General features: G+C 37.0%; 1 protein-coding gene across 14 annotated transcripts in view; it reads right to left on the bottom strand.

The window, feature by feature from the left end:
* The window catches only part of BAZ2B (bromodomain adjacent to zinc finger domain 2B), a 117,465-nt gene that overhangs the window by 78,590 nt on the left and 13,856 nt on the right, over positions 1 to 25,019 (bottom strand). Inside the window, exon 2 of one of the 14 annotated variants that reach the window (XM_063401124.1) lies at positions 7,224 to 7,266. The exons of the other annotated variants lie outside the window; for them this stretch is intronic. The gene's annotated coding sequence lies outside the window, so the exon portion shown is untranslated. The remainder of the gene's footprint in view (positions 1 to 7,223; positions 7,267 to 25,019) is intronic. 14 annotated transcript variants of the gene reach the window in all.

Genomic DNA, 25,019 nt, shown 5'->3' on the forward strand with positions numbered 1-25,019 from the left:
GTACATCGCTGTTGACACTAGGCAATCATGCACATACGTTAAGCACATGACATAAAACTTCACAACTCACACAACTTGACATAAATTTCATAGGCATGAGAACACAGAAACCAGTGATTCTGTAATAAAAGTATAGACAAGAATACAGATTAAACCGTATCAACACCACACAGAACAAGATAATGCCATGTACTAAAACATATCTGAATTTCCATCGGTAAGAAAAAGCACAAGCCCAGAAATTTTTCATATTTATTCTCTCTGAACTCTGAAGAAGCTACTTCAGTATACAGACTAAAATTCTGTATTTTGTTGCAATAAATCACAGATACAGATGCTCAGAGTACGAACATATACCAAAAATTAACACTGCCCATTTTATAGTGTTTCAAATATTCCAGAGAACATTCATAAATATATACATGTTCACATACAGAATATGCACATATATATATCCAGTTCACATAGAGAGGTTTTGTATTGTGCTGTACTCGTAGTCATGGTGTATGCACACCAACACCTTCACTTTTGCTATGACACAGACTTAGTTAAACGCTAATACTGGCACTTCAATGCAGAAATTGTAAGCATCCTTCAAAGCTTACTTTTAATACCTAGCAATAAAGCAGGCTTATAATTTTTTCACAGTGAAATACCACAAATTGTACTGAATTATAATGACTACTATTTATCTACTTTTAGGGACTAAAACTGGAGGGCAATTTATTAAAGCACAGGAGGAACTCCTGAACACTGGAAGGTCACAGGCTATGTGCTGAACTGCTATGCAAAAATGTCTGTGATGTTGCAGAGCTGCCATTTTTCTTCCTTGACAAAGCCTCCATCTGCCACAGAGCCATTTACAGCCTCAGAGTCAGAATATCAATGATTTCCAACCATTCTGCAACTCTGCTTTCACCTTGACATCACCTCTGTAAATATCTAAAGCAGATGATACATATAACCCTCAACTGGCTCTCAGCCCATGCTTTATTAAACTGATATGCATTTAAGCTGTACTGTAATACATCATTCTTTACTTCTTCTGAATTGTGCAAGAATATGAAAACTCTAAATTGTACATCCTTTTCATTGTTGTGTTTGCCTTAAAGAAATTACCTTTGAAAAACCTAAAAATAAAAGCTCTGACTATTGACAAAACTTGTAAAAAATTCATTAAAAAATATCTGTATTTACATAATGTACATGCACACCATCACAATTCACATTATTTTTTCCCAAATAAATGAAACATGACTGGCAAGATACTTACTACACAGAATAAATTACCACAGCCTGACTGAAACCAGCAAAACTACTTTCAGCTCTTGATGTAGATACAAACTGATTAAAAAAAAATCCAGATTAGAGATGGGTCAGAAGAGGAAAGAGCATCTTGACTTACTGAAAGAATACCTAATGAATTAGGTCCTCAGACAGAACAGGTTATACCTGGATTGATACAACCAATCATATACACATACATATTGATAAGCATTAATATATATACACACACATTACAACATGACTTTAATGAAGGCATTCACAGATAGCAATTCTGGGAGTCTAGAAATGCAGATGAATGTTGGTACTCTAGACTAATTTTAAAACAGGCAAAGTTGCAGCTTAGTTTTATACTGAAACTGGGCCATGGAAGAAACAATTTTGTAGTACAAATATGTATGTAATCACGTATGATAGCCAGAACTTCAACTACTGCCATACAAACCCTCAAGATGTTAAGTACACAGGAGCAAAATATTTGAACACTAGATTAAGTTTGCAAGCATCTTTATGAAAAAATTACTTCGTAACACCTGTAAAGTACATATTTTACAATCTCAACTTCCGAATAATCAGATGTAAAATTATCAATGGCAGTCTGGGTAAATAGCAAAAAAAAACCCACATACAATACACCTCCCTCCTTGAATTCGTAGCCCTTAAAGACCAGACTTTTTGGAGCTACCCTGTGGTGAATTAGTCAAATCCTACTTAAACAAGCTTTCTACCTGAAACAATACTCAAAATGACTTACCTGCAGGAAAGTTCCTGGAGACTTAAATTGAAAATATAAGGTGGCAACAATTTACATATGGAAAATTATCTTTTCAATAGTCAACCAGAAATGTCTTCTTAACCTGAACATCTAAATTTCAGAGCCATTGTATATTAAGACTCTGAAATTTAATAAGAAAAAATATTTCTCATTTCCCAGAAGTGAGTAAAGCTTTATTTTTTAAGTGCTAAGAACATTTCCTTCCACAAGAAAGTCAAAGCAAACAATGTGAAAACTCTAACTGATCACGTGTACTTGCAAAGACTTCTGAACTTTAGAACTTTTGAAGGAACTGTAAACAACAAAAACACTTTCTTGTGCAAATGGAATGTTGCTATTGCGAAGAGAAATCAGTTGGTCTAAACACAGTGATACTACCAAAAACTGAATTTACATCTGAGCTCCTCCAGCTGTCATCTGTACAGTAAAATTTAACAAACCACTTACTCCTCCTAACAGTGGATTTACAATACTAAATCAGAATCTGCCCTTCAGCAGGTAATTATTAAATCTGGTTTGCAACAGATGCACTAACAGAGTTGAGAGTAAGTCTTACAGAAATTGTGTCAGTAAAGGGGCTTTGTGTTTTGTTTTACTGCCTCCCTATTATAATTTATAACACATCAAATGCAGACTATTAGTTTGAAAGAAAACTATAATAAAAAATAGTTATTCTACACAGAAATGTGCAGTTCATTACTTCTTTCCTTGAAACTTTCAGACCCTTTGCAATTTTACTTTTGTAATTTTAGTTGTTTGACCTAGCATGTTAATTTGTTTTATTCAATAAAGGCATCTAAATACATACAAGCAAGGATATACAAGTCCATACACACTTAACCATATTTGAAGATAATATACAGCAGTAAACTACTTTCCATTTTTCAGTAAAATCATTTTCTAAAAATAACTAGATAGAAACAAGTAGAAAAAAAGGATAATTGTTCTGTGTTTCACTTACATTCTATATCATTACTGCCAGCATATAAAACTGTTACAATCATATTATCTTAAGTTTCTTAGTCAATGTTAATTGTTAGAATGCTAAAGTGAAGATGTAATTACATCTCCAGGTGTCGCACATGTATGAAGAAAGTAAATTCTCGTGTTCTTTGGGGGAGGGCCTGTTTTGGAAGGTTTTGAATTTTTTCTGAGCTTTCTAAGCGTATATCCACCCACACTGTCAAGAAAACCCCAAACTGCTACTTTTCAAACATTATTACCAGAAACCATGAACACCCTCCTTTAATAGTCTCAGAATGATTCTGCTTAGGAGGGACCTTAAATCCCATCTCATCCCACCCCTGTCATGGCAGGGACACCTTCCCCTGTCCCAGGCTGCTCCAACCTGGCCTTGGGCACTGCCAGGGCTCCAGGGGCAGCCACAGCTGCTCTGGCAATTCCAGCCCAGCCAGGAATTCCCAATTCCCAATCTCCCACCCAGCCCTGCCCTCTGGCAGTGGGAGCCATTCCCTGTGTCCTGTCCCTCCAGCCCTTGTCCCCAGTCCTTCTGCAGCTCTCCTGGAGCCCCTTCAGGCCCTGGAAAGGGTTCTAAAGACCCCCTGGAGCCTTCCCTTCTCCAATGAACACCCCCAGCTCTCCCAGCCCGGCTCCAGAGCAGAGCAGCTCCAGCCCTTAGATCACTGCTGTGGCCTCCTCTAGACCTACTTTAGCAGCTCCACATCCTCATTGTACTCCAGGCACCAGAATTGTTTTGGGGGGGAATATAAAAACAGAGATACCTCTTCTATAACCAAATGCACATTTCCAGGAATTCACTGCATCTTTTAGAGTAGTTACATGATGTAAAAAGGCAAATACAGCTGTATCTAGATGCCTAAGATAACTTTTGATGAGAAGGGTTGTGGAGAGGGAGCTACCGATACACTCAAATTGCCATAAAATCATAGAACTACTTCTGTTAACCTGAGTTCACCAAAGTTTTCTTCTTTCTTTTCTCCTTACTTCTCTGTAAAGTATGCTCCAACTTGTTATCAGTAGTTTCTCCTTAGCTGCTCAGATTTATCAAATGTCACTTCCAGTTCAATAATCCCATTTTTTGTTAATTTTCTTTTATTCTGAGATACAGAAGTTGCAAGTGATAAAGCAGATGGTTTTATAAAAATAAAATAAAAGCTGTTTGCCTAACCTGCTTGTTTCTGCAAGTCTTCTGGTTTTTTATTTTGCTGCAAACAGGCTATTATTTTTCTACATTTACATTTCAAGTAGGAAAAGAAGGAAAAGTGCTTTTCTTGGCAATTTGCTTTCATATTTTAGAACCAAAAAACATGAAATCTTTCATGGGTCTGACTCACACTCATTTTTTGTTGCTGTTTGCCTTCACACTCCTAGCCGCCAATTCCAAGTAGGCCACTGAATACTTTATTGCTGTGAAAAGAAATTGGGTAGTTTTCAAAACCTGTTAAATCGCTACTTAAACTTACTGTAGAATGCTTGATTCCTGCATCTTTTAACATCTTGCTCTTCTTCGCTCTTCTTTTTTTCCCCCCCTCCACCCTCCCCTCCAAGAAAAAGGAAAAAAATCCTTAAGTATAGTTCTCACCTATGAAGATGCTTCTGCTCATCACTATATTCACCCAATACTAGTATTCCTGTAATGGCAACATCTCTCAAAAATTTGCCTTGCCATCACAATTTTTGTCTTAATTTCCCAGCTTTACTCCAGAAAATTTTGTCCAGCCTTCTGCTGAGCTGATATTTTACTTTGAACTCTTTTTTATTACTACTATTATAGCCATTAATAACTTGTTTAGTTACAACCATATAGAACATTTTTGGAAGTATTATCTGCATAACTTTCAAGTATTGTGTCAACACTTAAAATTAGCTGTTTCCAAAAATAAACTGGAACTGTTGGAATTTTGTAACAAATAAAAAGGGCTACAATTAGGAATTACAAGAATTTTGTGTTTAGGGAGTAAAAATTAGTATCTGCAAGAACTTCCTATCTAAAATTGCATCATTGTAACCTGAAAAATAAAAAACACCCCATCAAACAAATGGACCAACCACCAACACCACAACTGACAACAGAGAAGGAATTATTGCTTGCCATTTTTCCCAATCTTTTCAAGTTCTCCTTTCATCAACCTATTTGTTACAACGCAAGGCACACTGAAGTGCCATTTCTTTGTTTAGATTATTGCTTCACAGTGAAAAGAGTATGTTCTGTAGGCTAAAGAATTGACTGTACTCACAAAAAACTGAGAGATGATTAAGGATATACTTTTTATTATTAATCAGAGATTTGGTATTTTTCATCTCTCAGAAAAGAATTAAGTATGGTTGGACAAACACACAGAGAAAATAAACTGACACGCTAAGTTAGTACTAGCAGCCAGCATCAAAATTAAGTTTCTTGAAAGATAGATCTACACCTGGCTATTGTTTCTCTCGTATTTTTTTAATGCCTACAAGAAAGCTCATCAAAAAACATGTATCTTTCTATAAATTCCTCATTCCTCTCCAATTGCATACTCAAGGGGAGGAAATTCATGCATGTCTACTTGACTATTTATGGAGCATTTTTCTCATTTTCCTTCAGCATTCATCCTGATGGCTCCACAGAGTAACAGTGGTCAGCTGCCACCAGCAGCAGTTCTCATTCCACGCTTGCAGGCCTAGGAAAAACTGCCCCACAGAGTAGGATCTCTGTGTAGATAATAAGAAGGAAGGACCCCTTGTAACATGTGAGTGCTCAGAAGTCAGGACCAACTTTAAACTCAAGCAATGCACCTGTATTCTTAAGTGGAATTGTATTTTCTGCCCTAGGTAAAGGACTGTTTTAAAAACAAGATTTCACAAGTCAGAAAGTTAGCAGGTTTAGCTTTTCAATGCCAAACATACAGGTAATGTTTAACACCAATTATATATTTCATCCCCTTATCCCCTGCAAAACTGGAAGCTTTTTCTAGAACGTTTCTACATCCTTCCAGCCACTGGAGGCTGGGAAAGTAGCACTCTCAGTACATCCCAGCAAAAAACATTACCTCATTAACAAAAAAAAACAACGGCATTAAGCTTTTATTAAATGAAGACTTTTTCACCAAAACCAGCTCAGGTTACTGAAGCTGGCAGTACCCTACCACATTACAGCAAGTTTCACAATGGCTGATTCTTCACTAAATATTAAATACTAGATAAAGCCTTCCTATTTCCATAATTGCAAATTACTTAATAACTTTCCTAGTCTGCTTTTTAATTTTTTTAATGGTTTAGAATGCTGCTCATGATTTTGAAATAGCACCCACCCTCACCTGCTCTACTATCACTGCCTGCTAAGCAACATGTTCACTAGAGAACTGGTTTTTTTGAAGTTTATTTCACTTGATCCATCTTGTTGAATAGATCTGCTCTCCTCATATTAACCTATTCATTCTTTGAATTTAGCAGTTGCTGGTGGTCTCTTGCCATTCCCATAAACACTGTACTAAGGCACATGTAGTGGCTGTCACAGCTTCTTCCACGCTGAACAGAAAGCACTTATGAAACCTGAGCCTTTTAAAATTAATTACAAATTATTTTAACCAGCATGCAAAAATCATTGATTTAGGCTTTTCTTCCCTACTGTCAGTGTAGATTTCACTCTCTTGACTGTAAATTTACATCTGGGATGAGGGCCAGAAGATTGCGATTGACACACAAGACTTCAGTGTATCACCCAGTCCAGTAAAACAATAATACTCACGTTCATCATCTAGCAAAATATCACATATTCTCTCACTGTGCAAAACGCCTTTCAAAGTTGCTAAAACTGATTTTGGAATTCAACTCCCAGCACGAAAACTCAATTAAATACTCTGTAAACTGTACAACAGACATCAAAACTACTAAAGGTATAAACTAAAATTACATGCTATCAATTTTATATTTCAAGCCTACATACAAAATAATCCAGAAAGAATGATAACAGTATTATATTAATTGTTGAAGACCTTCTCAACAGCTTAATCTAAAGTCTCATAAAGAATTGCAACCATGGACTGTTAAGTTTTAGCTGAGGCTGTACCTAATGTCTGGCTGAAATCACGACCTGGATAAACAATTTAGCACAAAGATTTCAGTAAATAATATTTTCCTTTTCCCTGTATGAGTCATGCTTCTCAGAGAACTATCAGAATGCTTACTGCTACAGCTTACTTACTATGACCAACGTGGTCAGTGCTGTGACATTGCTGCTCAGCCACCTGAAAACAGAAAACAACTGATGATCAACTGAGTCATCAAGTAACTTTTACAAGGACAAAGAAAGACACATCAAACAGAACACTAAAATTTATCCAAAAAAAGTATGTAAGGCATTTCCAGCATGCTGAAAGCACTGTTTCCCACTTCCAGATATGAAGCCATTACAACAGGCACAGTTGAAATAAATGTTACATAGTAACACTAGATTGGTTTGCAACCATCTGTTTAAATACACATACGCATTTTACCACAACTAAATTGTGAATGATACAGTACAAGTATCCCTTTGATAAATACAGTAAGCCAAAGGAATCTGTCAAAATGCAAAATAATTCCCAAAAAATAATGGAAAATCTTTTTAATAATGGAACCAGAGTTTCATTCCATTAATGATGCTCCCTAGCACACAGATTTCAAATTCTCCTCGTGCTATGAGAATTCAGAAGCATCTGTGTGTCAGTACACAATCCACACATATTGCACTGAAAATTTGAAATCCAAAATAATTTTCAACATTTGTTTGGATTCTTTACTTTCCAAATTTTTTTTTCTCTGGGTAGATCAAGTTGTTCTAAACATCTAGTTCACACACAGTGTACAGGACACCAAAAACAGCGCAACAGATGCAACATTTCCATTTCAGAAAAATGTTACTTGCTATAGTAGTAGAAATCCAACACTTTTGCGGGGTTTTTTGATATATGTATTTTCACTGAAGATGTGTAAAGATTCTGTGAAATTTTACAGCTTGATCAGAAAATATCTTCTGTAAGATTACACACGGACTTGCTTTACAAAGCTTAGAGATGCTCTCTTCAGCTACACTGACACACAATTTAAACTAAGCAAATCGGTGTAATCTGCCTACGTATCAAAACGCTAGAGTAAAATGGCATTTCAGGATTTTTCTTTGGGTTTGCCTTGACTGGGACTTTTAGGCTGAACACTTCTCAGAAAACAAATGTATAGAAAAACAGGTATTTTTACTCTAGATCCTTTTCTACAGCAACAGACTGCTGGGAGCATAAAGCTCACCTATCTCATAGTGGCATAGACAAGAAAACATACTAGTAAGTTTACAAAACAAGACTTCAGTCATTTACATGAGCAAGAAGTTCTTCCAGAGTTCGGCAAGCTAGCTAATTTAAATCTAAGTAGGCAGTTGCATCAACAGCAGCCACGGGTTTTTTGAATGTAATCTTAAATTACAACCTGTAAATGTGTGGGCATTAACTCCAACTGCCTTTTCTGTTTGTTCTGGCCACAGATGTCAAGCTACACTCTCAAACCTGCCAGGAAAGCAATAGGTATTTTTCTTCCTTGACAAGGACAGCCAGGAACAAAACATTCCTCACAACAGTCAGTGGCAACATCATGAACCTATAAAGGTTCATGTTTATTCTCCCAAGGGGAAGTCTAAACACTGATATTCTCCTTCTCTACCCTACTGTCATACTTTGACACCACCAAAAAACCCCAACCTTCTGGAACCAAAACAAGGGAGGAGATAGAAGATACCACACAGTAATTACACCATTCAAACAATGGGAGCAAAACATTTGAGAGGGGAAGCTTTAAAAGTATGCATTTTGCTACACACTCAATCTGGCTGACTGGAGTCCCGAATTGTCTTCCAGAAAGCAGAAAACAAAGTGGTATTTCTTTTCTTAAGTTGGAAACTTGGCACTTCCCGCATTAACTGAAGCTCAAAGCTCAAGTACTTGCTCTCAGCTAATATTCTGCCCATACGTTCTACTTCTAACTACATACATTTCTGTGGCGCTGCCAAATTTGGGGGTTGGGACCAGACCTGAAGGCAAAAAATAGTCCCCCAAAATCGGAACTTTGAGACAAAGGTTAGAAGTTCAGCAGAGGGCAGTGAAAAAACCTCTTAAGGTTCCTGCTTGCCACTTGCCAAGAATGATAACCAGCTACTTAAGCACCTGGCAGGCAGAGATACTGCACCGTCACAGCTTCCTCAGCTTTGAATCAAGTCATGAAATAGTTTTAAAAACAGGCTTTGCTATGGCTCCCTGATTAAAAGCACACAGACTGGTTTTGGCCCCACTGTCCAAAGCAGAGAATAAACAGATGCTCTAAATGGAAAATCAAGGTAAAACACAACAGCAAAGACATGATTTGGCATGAACTGAAGGAAATAATACAATACCAACTTCTCCATACAGTAAAAGAAAAAAATACTCTAAAAAACCAAAGAATGTTGCTTCAGATTAAATATTCTCTTTCTTGACATAATTGCACATAAACATGAAAAGCTCAGGATTTACCATTTAACTATGTAATACTGGATGTCCTTGAAACTAGTGTCTTCTTCCTTCAGTACTCCCAGTTGTTCTATTAAAGCCCTACAGAGACGTATTTTTTGTGGTTTATTTTTTAGATTTGTTTTTAGAACCAATTACTAGAAAGTGTAAAACAAAATATCCTCAGAGCAAACAAAATCCTAATGCAATTTAAGAATAAAAGGCCAGAAACAGCCAACATTCCACACTCAATAACAATGGCTAGAGGTGGAAGTTGAGTATTTAAAATAAAAAACAAAACAAAACAAACAACAAAAAAAACCCTGGGAGTGATCAATGGAGAATGGGACACTTAACATGAGTGATTTTATTGTTTGGTTTCAAATTTCAATATTGACTATGCAACATTAATGTAATCTAATCGGACTTCCCCCCCCATTATTTCCTTACCTGTAAAAGGTAAAGACAAAGGAAGCTTCCTGTGCTTAATATTAGCATATAAATGGAGATAATTAAGGTTAGACTTCAGTGGGAAGACAGGATGAGGTGAATTCCCACCTTTGTTACTCTTATCACTTCACAAGGTGGGTTTTGAAGCAAGACTCGAAAAACTGGTTTACACTCTGGCATCTTCTCATTTAAATCGAAACTTAGTATCTGAAAGCACCACAGAATGCAGCAAAATCAAACAACGTTTTCATAAAGCTGTGAGGGAAGACATTTTCTATCTTGATGGCAATTTGCTTATTACTCCAGTGCAAACATATCACAAAAGATATGCCTGTCTTCTAAAAACTTAGTGCTCTTTTGAATTATATTGCAAACAAAGACTGAAAGAACACTGTTTTCAGGTTACATTCTTCCTGGATTTCATTAGTAATTCAGGACTTGTCTGCTCTGAGAGTCTACTGTGACAGGAAAACTAACGAAGTTGTAGTATTTATAAAAGACTGAGAAAGTGAGAATAGGGAGCTTTATTAATCTGTTTCATACTTACATAAATATTTGTACCCAGTAGTTCTTGAAAACACTATAGAAAAAAGAGTTGATAAAATAGGGGGCCCTTATTCCCATAAACTTACCTGAACATTTGAAAAAACTGCAGCAAGTTTCTCTATGTACAACAAGATATCCATTTTTGGTAGTTGTAAAAGGCTTAGCAGAAAAGGCACCAATACCAACAAAAGACTAATACATGACAATTTATTTATTGAAAACCCCTTCTACTGGAAGAGTCAAAAGGAAGAGAGAAGTCATGGGCCTAAAATATAGTTTAAGACAAGTACTCTGATTCAAAAAACCCCACACATATATATTTACATAGTTTTTTCAAAGACCTGTCTCCTCTGATGAACTAATATCGGAGAAGCAATCATTCAAAAAAATGCATTTAGAACAAACGATCAACCAAAAAAAAATCTCAGAAAATGCTGAATCTGCCAAAGCAAAATTATCACTTATGATTTTGAAAACTGGTAATTCAACAGGAGGTCAGTGTTGCATCATACATATTTATGTATCGGTCGGAATGAAGAACATTTAAGTAACATAAATCAATTGCTTTCTCAAAGACTTTGGCTTCTTTGGCTTCTGGGTTTAATTTCATTTACAAGATTTATGTAGTTGCGTTTACCTGCTTGCAGTTCTCCCCCTGCCCCCTTCAACAAACCACTGAACCAGTATGGAAAGAGCACAGAACTAAAAATTACTTCTGGATCAAATTTACTTCCTTCCTATCCCACATCACACAATTCTTCTCATAATGGATCATACACCACCTTCAAATTTGGTTTCCTTCTCCAGTCTTTACATTCTTCAGGTTTTCAGCCTAGAATTGCTCTTCATCAGCTTGACACCATTTGCTTGAACCCTGAAATTTCTATGTTCTTTACACTTTTTTTATTGGGAGCTTGTGGACCATGGGGCAGGAGGATGCAAGGAGGATGCAAGGTATAAATTTTCCTAAACTCAGGCAGTTTAAATTCTTACAAATCCTTGTATAGATCTCCAGATTACCCTCGAATCCCAGAGTAGGTTATCTTCACCTATTTTAAAAATATGCTTCCTGAATATGAGTAATCCTTCTGGAACAAAACTGTACAGAAATAAACTGTATTCTAGATGAGGCCTTACCAGGACATTCCCAATGCAACAATCATGTAAGAGAATCACTAAAGTCACTGCACAAAAGCCTTCCATCTAGAGACACATTTACCTCAGCGACTCACTCAAGTATTGGCGCATGAAGACTCAGTTGGCACATGCTCTCCTGTTGTGCAGAACCCTTCAGTGGATAAGCTCTTCACAGCTCTCGCTGCACCTTCTAAACAGTAACAATGCAATTGAGAGGGCTGGAACTGGGGATCCACCAAAAAAACCCCACACTAAACCATCTTCAATATGATCTAGTTACACTAGTGCTCATTTCTTCAAGATCTTCTTTCTTCCAGTCATTTGCAATTGCACCTTCCTCAGTTTATTAGGTATTTGAAAGAAGAAACACAAGTGTAACTTCTACTCCCCTCAAATGCCCTGTTTTCTCACACTATTATTTTATCAGTCCTGAAAAAACTCTACATTAGACAAAATTCTAGAAGCGGCAGGAAAACTAGGGTCTCTACCCACATTTTAACTTTGTACAAACAGAATGAAGACAAGAAATGTTAATTCAGTTTCACTGTACTACAAAATCATCTTTTCAGCAGCAAATGGGAATTGTCCATTTTTATGACAAATGTCCTAAGCACAAGAAGCCAGATTTTTACAGTGAGTATGGTGGCATTGCTTTATGAAAGAAGCCACACAAACCCTTAGGTAAGTACCTGATTCTGCAACGGGCAGACTATACCTCTCTGTTGTACAGGAATACAGAAGTTAGTTAGCTGCTAGAATGGTGCACACAGGAACTATGAATTTGCCCCAAAATGCCTGACTGAGGCTCACACATAATTCCATTGCAATTTTTTATCCAAGTAACTTGATCTGTGCAGCTGGAGACATCTCTCATATTCAATCCCTGTGTACAGAGATCCACTTACATGGAATTGCTTAGGTTGGAAAAGCCCTCCAAGAGCATGGAGTCCAACTGTTCCCCCATCACTGCCAAGACCACTGCTAACCCATGTCCTCAGGTGCCACACCCATATGGCTTTTAAATGCCCCCAGAGACAGGGACTCCATTACTGCCCTGAGTAGCCTGTGCCAGGGAATTTCCAGGGAAGAAATTGTTCTTAATATCCAATCTAAGCCTTGCCTGGCATTACAATCATATCAAAGTAAATACCTTCTAGACAGAGCTCCTATTATCCTCTGAACTGTTGTATTTCATTAAGTCTCCATTAATTTAAGTTTGTTTCTTTGGCCATTTTCAAATACTTTAAAAATATTACAAATCCTCATATTAAAGCAGTCATTCATTACTTGACCTCCAAATGCTGAAAAATCTTTGTATACACCATGTGAAGAACAAAGACAACCCTCCTTTGAGCTTATTTCTGTATCAGTGCAACAGACCGCAAAAGCATAACAATCAATTGGAGGCTTTACTTAGTTCAGTAGTATAAAAAAACCAATTCAACTTTTATGTCCTTTTTGCATTTCTCAAGTAAAGCACGTCTGCAAAACATGCCACTTTTCTCTAAAATTTTCCTCTCTCTAAAATAGATCAAGCTAAAAAGCAAGAAAGTTCAGAAAGCTGAGCTATAAGGGTTTATTTGCATTGTTGACCATTTTGTGCAGCTGGACAAGGAAGATTCTGACACTTGGCTGCTCAGGAAAAAAAGTCACTGTGGAAGAAACAAAAGCTGTATGGACTGTCAAAGCTCTGTCAACACATAGGACACACACCACGAACCTTTCCACATCAAGACCTTTCACTGTTAGGATGGCTGAAAGCAATGATGTCAGCTATGAAATGGTCTACACCACAATTAGGTATTTTCATCAAAATTCAAGACTTGTGAAAAAATGATCTTTTAGCTGAGCTTGCCCAAAAGTGCTGATAGGCTTTTGCATTGCTTTAATTATTTTCATCGACTCCCACATTGTATAGACATGACAGAATTTTTCTCTGACTCAGCACTTACAGAGATCAGCACACTTAAAAAAGCATGGCCATTCTATATAACCTCCCTGTGTGTCACTTCCGTACATGTGAGAAACAAAAATTGTGTCAAGGCTATTCTCTAACAAGTGAGGACATGTTGGTTAACAACTCTATTATGTCAGTAACAAAGTGAAGAAAGGAACATTGTCAGTAAAAATTCTAAACTGCTCCTCTTCCTGTCATCACCTTCAGTAGAAGATAAAAAGTTAAAAGAATTTTTTTTCTTCTAGCAAAGTGCCATTTTAGCCTTTAACATCCATTTTGAGCTAAAGAACAAGACAAAGTCTGAGAATTACTGCACTGGCAGGACTTGATCCTCACTTTGAAGACTGACTGCTACCTTGAGACAGCATATTTGCTCGGCAATGCTGGAAGCTCTTGCAAATAAGAGGGGAGCAGCAAGACAAGGCTTCGGCATTCACATAGCTCGCTGCTCCATTCTGCCTAAAAGACACAGTAATTGTTTTGCACAGTGCCCCAGTCACAGACAAAGCTTCACTGCATTGTACATTCAGAGAATCTTAAACAGTATTATAAAAGCAATAATCACACAGACACAAACATAGCTGAGGAAAAGACAGAGAAAGCAAGAATGAAAAAATAAGACAAAGGAAGAAAATAAGAAAAAGAAAGCTATTAGAAAGTTTCAAAGCCTTTTCTGATTAATAGATTGCTTTTTTATTCATAGATTGCATTATTGTTACTTAAGAACAAAAATGTAATGCAACTGCAAAGTCTCACAGGAATTAAGTGAGACTATTACGATGATAATGAAGAGTACAAATAATTTTAAGTTCTTTGATAATTTGGAAACTCTCACCAGTGATACAGGTACCTTTATTAGGCATGTGTTCAGTCACACAGTCAGCACATAGTTGAGACATATCTAAAATGTCAGTAAGTCACTTTTATTAAGTCTTCCAGCACTGAAATCTGGTAACCAACAGCAAGAAAAGGAGTGAAATATAGGTTTGATTCACAATTAAATTATATCAAGTACACAAGCTAATATAAGAGTTCTACTCTGAAAACTGTAACAAGGAGATAACTCTTTCTATGTAAAGATACTGTTTCCAGGTCCTTAAAAAACAAAGCTTGAGCTCCAAAACTTTGAGCTGCTCTGATGTGACAAATAGTAAACATCTTGTATCTTCTCCAATAAAAGCAATGACCAGCTGCAAACTACAGCATTTCAACCAAATGAAATTGGAAATTAATTGGTCATCAAGCACAGCTACATTTAAATATCCTTTGTATCAGATCTTCTGTCTTTATACTTCTACATCAGTCACAGAAACACTGCCATGCCTTTCTACAAAACCAATTAATTCAACTTGTAAAAATAATTTTTCAAAACTGTATGTATATATACACGTGAGTGCATATACAGGGACACCTTCCACTATCCCAGGTTGCTGAAAGCCCTGTCCAACCTCGCCTGGGACACTACCAGGAATGAGGAAGCCACAGCTTGTCTGAGCAACCTGTGCCAGGGCCTCAGCACCCTCAAGAGGAAGAATTCCTTCCCAGTATCTTGTCTAAACCTGCCCTACCAATTACTTGGCATTTAGAGCCCAAGATACCATAAGAGAAAAAGACCCCCCATATTGTGTCATACTGAACAGTTAATTTTAACCTGAAGCAGAAGCAGAATTTTTGAGGCAGAAACAAAGGTAACTGTTTACAGTTACTTGTAAGTATTCTCTCAATGGAGTATACATACATGAAATAATTTTTCAAAGTAAGTATACAAGAAACCACATAACCTGAAGTAGGTAGGACATAATGTATTTTCTTTCAAAAAACAGAACTCACAAATTAAAATCTGGGAAAAATAATCCTAAGTAATGTATTGGAAGGCTTATTTGGCAGAGAAGCACTGTAAGCCAAGAACAAATCCATTTCCCGAAAAAATAACTTTGATAATGCCAGGATCAAACCATTTACTACATATCATTACTTATATTTTATAGATGCATCAGATAAAAAATGAAGAGACTTAACAAATAAGAGTATTCTAGCAGTAGAGACAGCTTTCACCTATAAATACATGTTAAGGAAAAATAATCTACTGCAATTCTAATTCACTCTTGCCCAAGACAGCAATACCTTCCTTATGCATGTATGTGACATTTTTAGGCACTGGAATAGTCTCACAGGGACTTACACTTGCCATCTATCCACAAACCAAGTCAACATAATACAATATTCAAACACACACACCACTCCCTTTCAGCAGGACAAACTCCTAATATTTTAGGCTCTCATTCTTTGTTCCAAGACAACAATCAGGCTCCTGCATTGGCAGCTGTCATACAAAACAGAGCAACACTTATTTCACATATCACGTAGCCCTTAGACAGTAATACCACATCCCCTCTTCCGCATTTCCCAATGCATACTCCTCCATTCCTCTCGAGAGACAGAGTCTGATTTCATGCTCCGACAGAAGAGGCACATATTCAAATCTGACTTGCGTAGCCTTGTATTCAAAGATACCAATAACAAATATCTAGAAAATAACTAGCACAATACATAAGGAAAAGAGATCAGGATTCAAAGAAGCTGAGATAATAAAATACCTCGTATCTCATTCAAGTATAGTGTCTTCATTTTACGATGTTTAGTAAAATATTTTATTTACATTAAAAATCTTGTAATCATCTTTATCAGTTTATATAACCACTACATTTAGATCAGAACTTCTCTTATTAATCACAATAAAAATTACAAACTAATGAATCATAAAGTATATTTCCTAGTTACATGTCTAGTACTAGGCAGCATTACTTTTCAAAACAACCGCTAAAAATGAAAAAAATGTGAGTTTTATTATAAACAGGGGTTTGTTGGGGCTTTTCTATTTGTTTTTTAACATTCATTAAATTTTAGTTTACTGCCTTACAAAAAATGACTTTGTAGTATCCCTAAGGTTGAAGACTTTGCAACCTCTCAGAACAACCCACGTCAGTGTGCAGCCACCCTCACAAACAAAGGAGTTTCCTGATGTTTGGGGAGACCCTGACAGAACGGGTCAGTTTGAGAGGACAGCAGCAGGCCACGTGCTCCTGCCTCCCTGCTCAAGCAGGGTCATCCCAGAGCACACGGCTTGGAACCTCACGGGTTTCAGTCTGTGCCCATCTTGGTCCTGACCCACTGAAAATATTCTGGTTCAGTCACCTTTGCACCTTTCAGGCAGGTATTTATAAACATTGATGAGTTTCCCCTGAACATTTTCTCTGGGGTGAGGAGTTCAGGCTCCCTTGGCCTTTCATTACAGGTGAGATGCTCCAGTCCCTTCAACTCCTTAATAGCCATTTATCAGATGCGCTTCAGTAGTCCCATGTTAAGGAGCTCAGAACTACACACAGAACTCTACAAATCTCACCTTTGTCATTCAGCATGTATTTAGCTGCATTTTAACAGTGAAATGCCATAAGGAATTATGGTAACAACTTATGAATTGTACTAATTCTTCTGGCAAAAGGATTTACGGTAACAACTAGTTCAAAGAAATAGAACTTGTATACCAGTTCAACGGTATTAATGAACAAAAAACACTGAGACAGTGTTGTGCCACCAAAACAATAGACTACAAGACATCACTCAAAGCTGAAAGTGTAAATCCAGCTAGCAATCTTACCTAGTTTAAAATAAAATTGATTATTAGGTGTGAGAGATGGGCTCTGCTGCCAGGATTCTCCACTCCCCCTATTCCCTCAGTCTTGCTGAAGCAATGGTAGGAATCTTGGCCACATATGCAAGGTGAAAACAACAAACAATTATAGTCAGAAAACATAGTCTAAAAAGAAGGTAGTCATAATTTTTTTCCTTCAAACCATTCACATGTATTACATTCATTATACTAGCATCATTCTAGCACAAAAGCAATGTACTAGACATTCTACTAGGTTTCTGCAAGATGGGAAGGTAACAGCAGCATGGATTAAGGCAAGCCTGAGGATGCTGTAATAGGTACCTATTTGAAAACTCTAGAATTCGTGTTTCAGACTATTTTTCTTGTGCTTCCCTATTCCTTCTGGGAAAAAAAATAAGCTTGCAAGTATTTTCTTCTGCTCTGTGAGCTTTCAAGCTCAGGATAAGAACACAGTTTTGACAACTTAGGAATCTGTAAAAGGAAACTGTCTACTGATTAAAAGAGAAAATACTGTAAAAAACGTGAGTGGAAAGGACCACTACAGTGTATAACATGATAAGAGACCAGAAGCTAGCAAGTCAGAATTAATGAAGTGTTTCTTAATAGAATTTCCCTGACTCTTCAGCTTCTAAAGTCTGGACCTTGAGCTCAAAAACGAAACTTCCACCACTGCCTAGTGGCACTAATTTAACTCTGCTACTAATGGAATTGAAAGTACATCTAAGAAGAACATCAAGAGAAATGCTACACATTTTTTAAATATTGCCCTAAGTATCAACCAGTATCTGAGTATCTCAGATAAGAAACACTGAATCAGATTGGTAAAAATCCACCACGGAATAGGGGTTTTTTGCTTTTAACAAACTACATTTATTTAGAAGGAAAGATTGCCAAGATATAAGTTTGTTCTAAAACTCACTTTTGGTTTGATATCTACAGACTGCTGATCATTTGACCTCTGACTCTTTCTTTATAGCTCATTAAAAAAAAAAAAAAAAAAAAAAAAAAAAAAAAAAAAAAAAACCAAAAACAGAACAGGAAAGCAAGCAATAGACAAGTTGAAAATTAATCTCCTGAGACCATACACTTTTAAAAATGCAACTTCTGATTATTTCATTGATTTTTATATGTAAAATAGACTATTTACAAGAAAAAAAAATGAAGAAGGAACTTAAATGTCTTGTTTAAGAAACTAAGCTTCTCTTCAAGTCCTGTAAAAATTGTAGTCTTATACTTTTGCTGCTCAAAATTAGTTAAATTTATACTGATCTAATGGCACCTGACTTCTGTTCTATGAGTGAAAACATACTGAAATCTGTTTTTCAGCAATTCTACGACCACTTCTTTTCTAGCATCCATGGAAGTTAATTATTGCCACATGGATGAACCAGTATGATTTCTACTACAACAAAAGTAGCTATCTATGCAGGCTTTTTGATATCTGGCAAACAAGCCTGACTATTGTTAGTCTAGTTTACAATTTACAGGGAGGCAGTAAATCTTCTTCATCACTGAAATCCAGTCCACAATACATGACAGGGGGCGAGGGTTGGGGGGTGGAGAAGGGCAGACAGACACCTCACTTTCCTTAAAAAATAGCTATGACTATATCTTTCAAAACCTTGTATTTTTCACTTATATTTCACTATATAAAATAGCAAGTCCTGCTTTTATTAATGAAACAGCAATCGACTGTCTGTAAGCCATCCATGTGACAAATGTACACAATCCATTTCACAGGGCACTGGTAAGCACACAGACTTCAGTTCTGAAAAACCCTCAACCAAAATGAAAGCTCTGAAAAATTGTGTACTATTATGTGGATGCATTTCATAAATGCAAATGTTTGTTCTCTCATCTAATACTGGACTGGAAAGATAACAGGTCCAGCAAACACGAGACTTGTGCTAGACTGTGTGTCCTCAATAAGAAATAATGCGCACATGGAAATCATTCTAAGGTGTTTTCACCAACAGAAATTACATATTGCTTATTGGATTACTTATTGCTTGTAGTTACAGATGTAAACATCATTCTAGTCATGTTACTTAAAGTGACCAACATTTTCTAATTGAAATCATATTGAACTTATTCTGAGAACAAAATCTTGATCCAAAAAAAGTAACATTCAGTATCCACTACCCACATTCTACTGTGCACAAAACCCACGTACATGCTACCATGCAAAAGGTTTTTATTACAGGTCTCCTCATGTGCTACTTTTGAGGTGGCTGAAAAAAATCTCCTGTGAGCAGCGCTCCTATGATGGTCCTCTGCATTTTCCTACTGCCATAAACCAGACCTCAAGTCCACTTCAACAACCCCCTTGGCAAGGACAGTGATGACAGCATAGATACTTGTTGGACAGTGGGCACACATTGAGGAATCACAGAACTGCTTGGGGCACTGGTGAAGTAACTCTGGTACTGGCCTACCACTTCCTCAGCTGGCAAGTAATCTGTGCATCTTCTTCAATACCGTGATTAATTTTCAGAAAACTGTAGAACTTTACTGTTGAATGTCTAGCCTACTTTCAGTTATGGCTGAGAAGAAATTACAAAAGTTCTGGCATGGAATGGAGAGGCACATGGACGAACAGGTGAGCACAAAGTACGGCCATAAAATCTTTCGTGTTGACAAGTACTTAAAGGGAAAGAGGCACATGAAGCAAAAAAAAGTAACTCAGCTTTACAAAGAGATCCCACCCACATGCATTTCAAGTATCTCCTAGAACATACAACACAGATCATTACTTAAGACAATTGCTTATCTATTTATTTTAAACAAATTGCAAGGTATAAAAATCACCACAATCATAAAAATTAGGCATTTAGAGGCCTAGAAATCTTTTTAAAGTGATTGCCCACACTTGTTTTAACAGAAAATCTTTACACTATTCACAGATCTCTCAGAACATGTAATTCATTTCCATGACCGCAAAAAGACTGCAGGCTACATTTGAACACTGCTCTGTATAAACCACTTACATCAACACAATAAACTTTGCAATAAGCTGTATATCTATAACATTTTAACTGCTAAAACTGAAAATTTACTGGCATCTCCAAGAGTCAAAAGATTATAAATTTACCACAATGACAGTCAGAAACAGGTTGACATAGAAAAACATCTCCCAAAAAACAGGCAAGTATTTCAAGCTGCTCTGGATCTTTCTCACATATAAATAAAAGGTAAATGACATAGCATAATCTGTTTCTTTCAGTTCCTAACACCATGCGAAAAAGGGCACTTTACAACTGACTGCACTTACTGGTGCTCTTAACATCAGCTTTAACCTAAAGTAAGTGAGAGCAAGTTCCTTCCTTCCCCGCATGCCTTTTGACTATTTCTCTGTATAAAGAGCACACTACTTTTAACAAATCATAAAGAACTAGTTCAGAACTAACCCTCTGGATAAGGCTCAACCATGGAATCAATACTTCCCACTCTTGTTCAAAAATGCGTTTGGTTCCATGAAGACAACTTGCTGTGTCCTCTAAGCCTTAAGGGGGGAAAATCAGGCCTGAAAAGCACTTTTAGAAAAGAAAAGAGAACTGCACAAAAATATGGTGCTAATACCACAGTTAAAGGCCAAACCGTAAAGGACCCTTATTAAGTCTATTGTCATTTTAGGAATATATTCTTTCCATATGCATTTTTTCTCTTTTCTGAAATTTACAGCTCTGGACACTTTTACATGCATTAGGTGGTAAGTATATAATTATACAGACCCTTTAGATATTTATTTGGCAAGTTGTCGGCAAGTTAAACAAAACAAAACAAAAACACCTAATACCTAATAGAAGGATTTCAATATGACATCAAAATGGGGCATACTCATTTTGTGTTCAAATATACACCCATTCTAAAACCCTATGCTCCAAATCCTTCTTTGTTATATTTACAGTATGACTAAATCCAAGCACACTGTCTACTAAGCTGCCAGAAAGGTAATAATTATTGGAATGTCTCGCTCTGATTTTTTTCAATAATCCATAGTATTTCACTCCCTTTAGTCAAGACTTGGGATCTCAACTTTCTTCCCATTTCTCATACTTTCTTTGGGACAATAGTTTTTCACCATGATCTCTGTTGACAACACAGTGAAAAAAAATCCATCACTATCTGCTATTAACCAAGTTTCAGTAATTACTGAGAGGAGGGTGGGTGTGTAATCACCTAAAATCAGAATATCCCGTGTTGGAGGAGATCCACATGGATCATTGAATTCAACCCCTGGCCCTGCCCAGGATACCCCAACAATCCCACCCTGTCCTTGAGAGCATTGTCCAAACTCTCCTAGAGCTCTGCCAGCCTTGGGGCCATGACCATTCCCTGGGGAGCCTGACCAGTACCCAACAACCCTCTGAGGACAGAACCTTTTCCTGATATCCAACCTAAACCCACCCTTGACACAGATACAGCCATTCCCTCAGGTCCTGTCCCTGATCACAGAGAGCAGCAATCAGAGCTGCCCCTTCACTTCCCCTCCTCAGAAGCTGACAGAACAAACCAAGAGACCTCAGCCATTCTTCTCATGGCTTCCCCTCCAGACCCTTAACAATTCACTTCTTTAGACTCCTGTGTAAAGTAATTTCACGGAAAGAGGCAAAATGGAAGCATCTATTGTTTCTAATATTAGACTCGATAACTAAAAGCACCCAAAAACCCAAACAGGAATTATCCATGCTGCTTTGAAAGCTCCTACGATCGTACTATGAAGAAACTGTTTCTCTCATTACAACTGTTGTAGAGGTTGGGTCTCATCAGGGACCTATAGAGCACTCTTCCACCTCACTTCTCTCCTAAACCACACAGTTGTAGTCTCAGTTATCTCTGATCTAGCTCTTTCTTCAACACTGAAAAGAAGCAGTGAGGTGCTATGGGTAACCCTACGGAAGAAAAATGATCAGAAATGCAATGGAAAAATACTGGTCTGCATTTCTCACAGTTTATCCTTTTTTCAATTGCTGTAACTACTCAGACAAGATCAGAGCTGTAAGGAGTGATAACATTTTATTAAATCAACTGATAATGTATTAAATCAACTAGACTCTTTCAGACACCTATGTTTGGTATTTTTATCTTGCTGACTAACACAATAAGAAACCTCCCTTAATGGCTTCCCATTCTCCTGGATCTGTACATATGAAGTAAGATTTTATTTACAACTTTCTTCAGCAATGCTTTCTATTTACATGCCAAGTTATAAACTAGTAACAAGTTAATAACTTACAACATACTGGATCAAAAGATGTATGGAGACCAGGAATTATGGGCTCCCTTTTACTCCCACAAGAACTAAGGATGTTAGGAAAACTGACTTTTATTGTCAAAAATATACTACTCTCCTTATAAAGTTCCAATCACTAGTTATCGAACTTAACAAACAAAAAAGTTATCAAACTTTTCTGTATCAGCTTGATTTCTAACTGAAAAGCAAAACTGAATGTGGGGAGATCAACATCACTTATATATATTAATGACTAATATTTTTAAGTGTGTACTTTTCACATTATAATGATAAGCATACCTTTATAAGAGTACAGTCGTTCCTAATACATCCATTATATTCTCCATGGGATACTTAACAGGACTGCTTACTTCTATTTTACTACACCTTCACTTTGTGTAATTTCTTGGCTTTCCCCCAAAAGCACTGGGTACACAATGCATGAAAAAAAAAGCAGCAACTACAGTGTTAGCAAGGTAACACTGGGTAAATCTAATAAGGATTTCTTATTCAGAACAACAAATGTTACAAAAGGACTACAAAGCTTGGCTGATGTCACTTTTTTAGTCTTTACATAACAAGATTTCATATTTAAGATGTATGTCACTGCTCACCCTTACACCGTGTTTCTTCAAAGCTCAGAATTTAACATTTTATTCAGCATTTGGTTAAAAATAAATATTTAATACTGAGGTTGCTCTACAATGCAAGCACAGCTAAAATGAAGGGCCTCTGTGACTGCAGCGACCAGATTTCAAATGCAGGAAGATCAATAAAAAACAAAAGCTCAAGCACAGTCTCCATGTGTGAGCAGAATGGTTTATAATAGCTTGCAAACAACTATGCACTTGCTGTAACCAGCTGTTCTTAAATTATGAGTATGCAACCAATTCGTGTTAAAGCCAAATCCCAGCACCATTTTTACAGGGAAATCCTAGTAGTTTTTTGCTTGTTCCACATGTTAGTTCTGTTAAGGCTACATACAAACAGGAGTAACTTTGGAACAAATAGGACCAAAGTGTTTGCATTTCATTACTATGTCCATTAGCACAGCAAGGGTTGTCAATCGTTAGAACTCTCCTACAACGGTGAAGGATCTCCAAGTCAATAAAAAAAACCCTCCACAGCAGACACACAAGCCCCTTAGCCAAGCTTTTGCTTCAGCCAATCAGCCTGTCTGCCCTGACCTGCTTGAAGGTTTGCATGAAGATTCAAACACTTAAAAACATCCATCATAAAAACAAAGACAGGGCACTGAATTATACAGTATTAACCTCCAGGGTTTGCATACAAAGACCTAAGATTTATTTATGTCCTAGCACGTTAAGAGCTTCAGCACACTGTTCTTTACACCAAACCAGCTGCCAATTTGATGAACCTCTTTGCCCTCAGCAGTACAGTGTCTTTGATTAATGAGTGCATGCTTGTGGAAAAGTGCAAGAACAAAACATGGGGCAAAAGCCACACAATTATGTCCCTATGCACCAACGGACCACTGCAATAATTTTTGTCCAACTGGCTTCCTGTTGTAGAAAGATTGAGGGCAAAGGAAGGGGTGGTGGGATTATTTTGCTGCTTATACTTGGATACTACATGTCACTCTTCTAAAATATGTATCTGGTAAAATGCACTGGATTGTTTACTATAGAATCTTTCAGTATTAAAAAAACACTAACTCATTAACACAAATCAATTAATAAACAGGGTCACAATCCAAAAACATTATCCATGTGCTCAGTGAAGAAAAAAAATACTCTCTAGAAGATTTAAAGGTTTTAGCATCCAATCCAACAAACGCAAGACTGAGGTTCAAGTTCAAGAACAGCTAGGCAGATTTTTTTGTGCCTTTAAAATACTGTATTAAAAACTCTAAAGAAAATCTACCTAACACTTCCTGTACTTTACAGGAATAAGAATACACTGGTAGGATTCATCACTACTCAAAAACCAAAAATCCTTCATTATCCCTTCCAACAATTCCAGAGCAGAATTCCCCAAGTTCTGTGTGAGCCTCCAAAAAGACAACAGCATTATCAGACAGTCACTGTATTACTTTTTAAATCTAGCTTCTTTCCCAAGGTTTTATACTGTAAACATTATCGGTGACAAATACATAAACTTAGCAGTCCCATTAATTACCAATGTACAGTCCATCAGGTAGAACAATTTTTCAGGTAGTTTTTCTTCACATTTTTAGTAGTTTGAATTCTAAGGATTTGGGTGATTCCTCCCTCAACAGCTAGAAAAATCTCTGCAATCTCTTTTTGCAAACTACCAACGCTTAACCCATTCAGCTCTTTACAATGCCTGACCTACATCAAGTGAAAAGAGTCTTATGTCCTTTATACACAAAAACCAAGATATTCAGGAGGCCCTGAAGGGCACGAGTAGCAAGGTAAAGGGAGAGAATTCATAATAAAGGCAACAGGCATCATACAGACACTGACAAGCCGAGCACACCTCTTCCTAAGTCCACACTTTCGGAGACAATG

The sequence above is a fragment of the Prinia subflava genome, chromosome 6 (assembly GCF_021018805.1).
Source record: "Prinia subflava isolate CZ2003 ecotype Zambia chromosome 6, Cam_Psub_1.2, whole genome shotgun sequence".
Taxonomy (NCBI): Eukaryota; Metazoa; Chordata; class Aves; order Passeriformes; family Cisticolidae; genus Prinia; species Prinia subflava.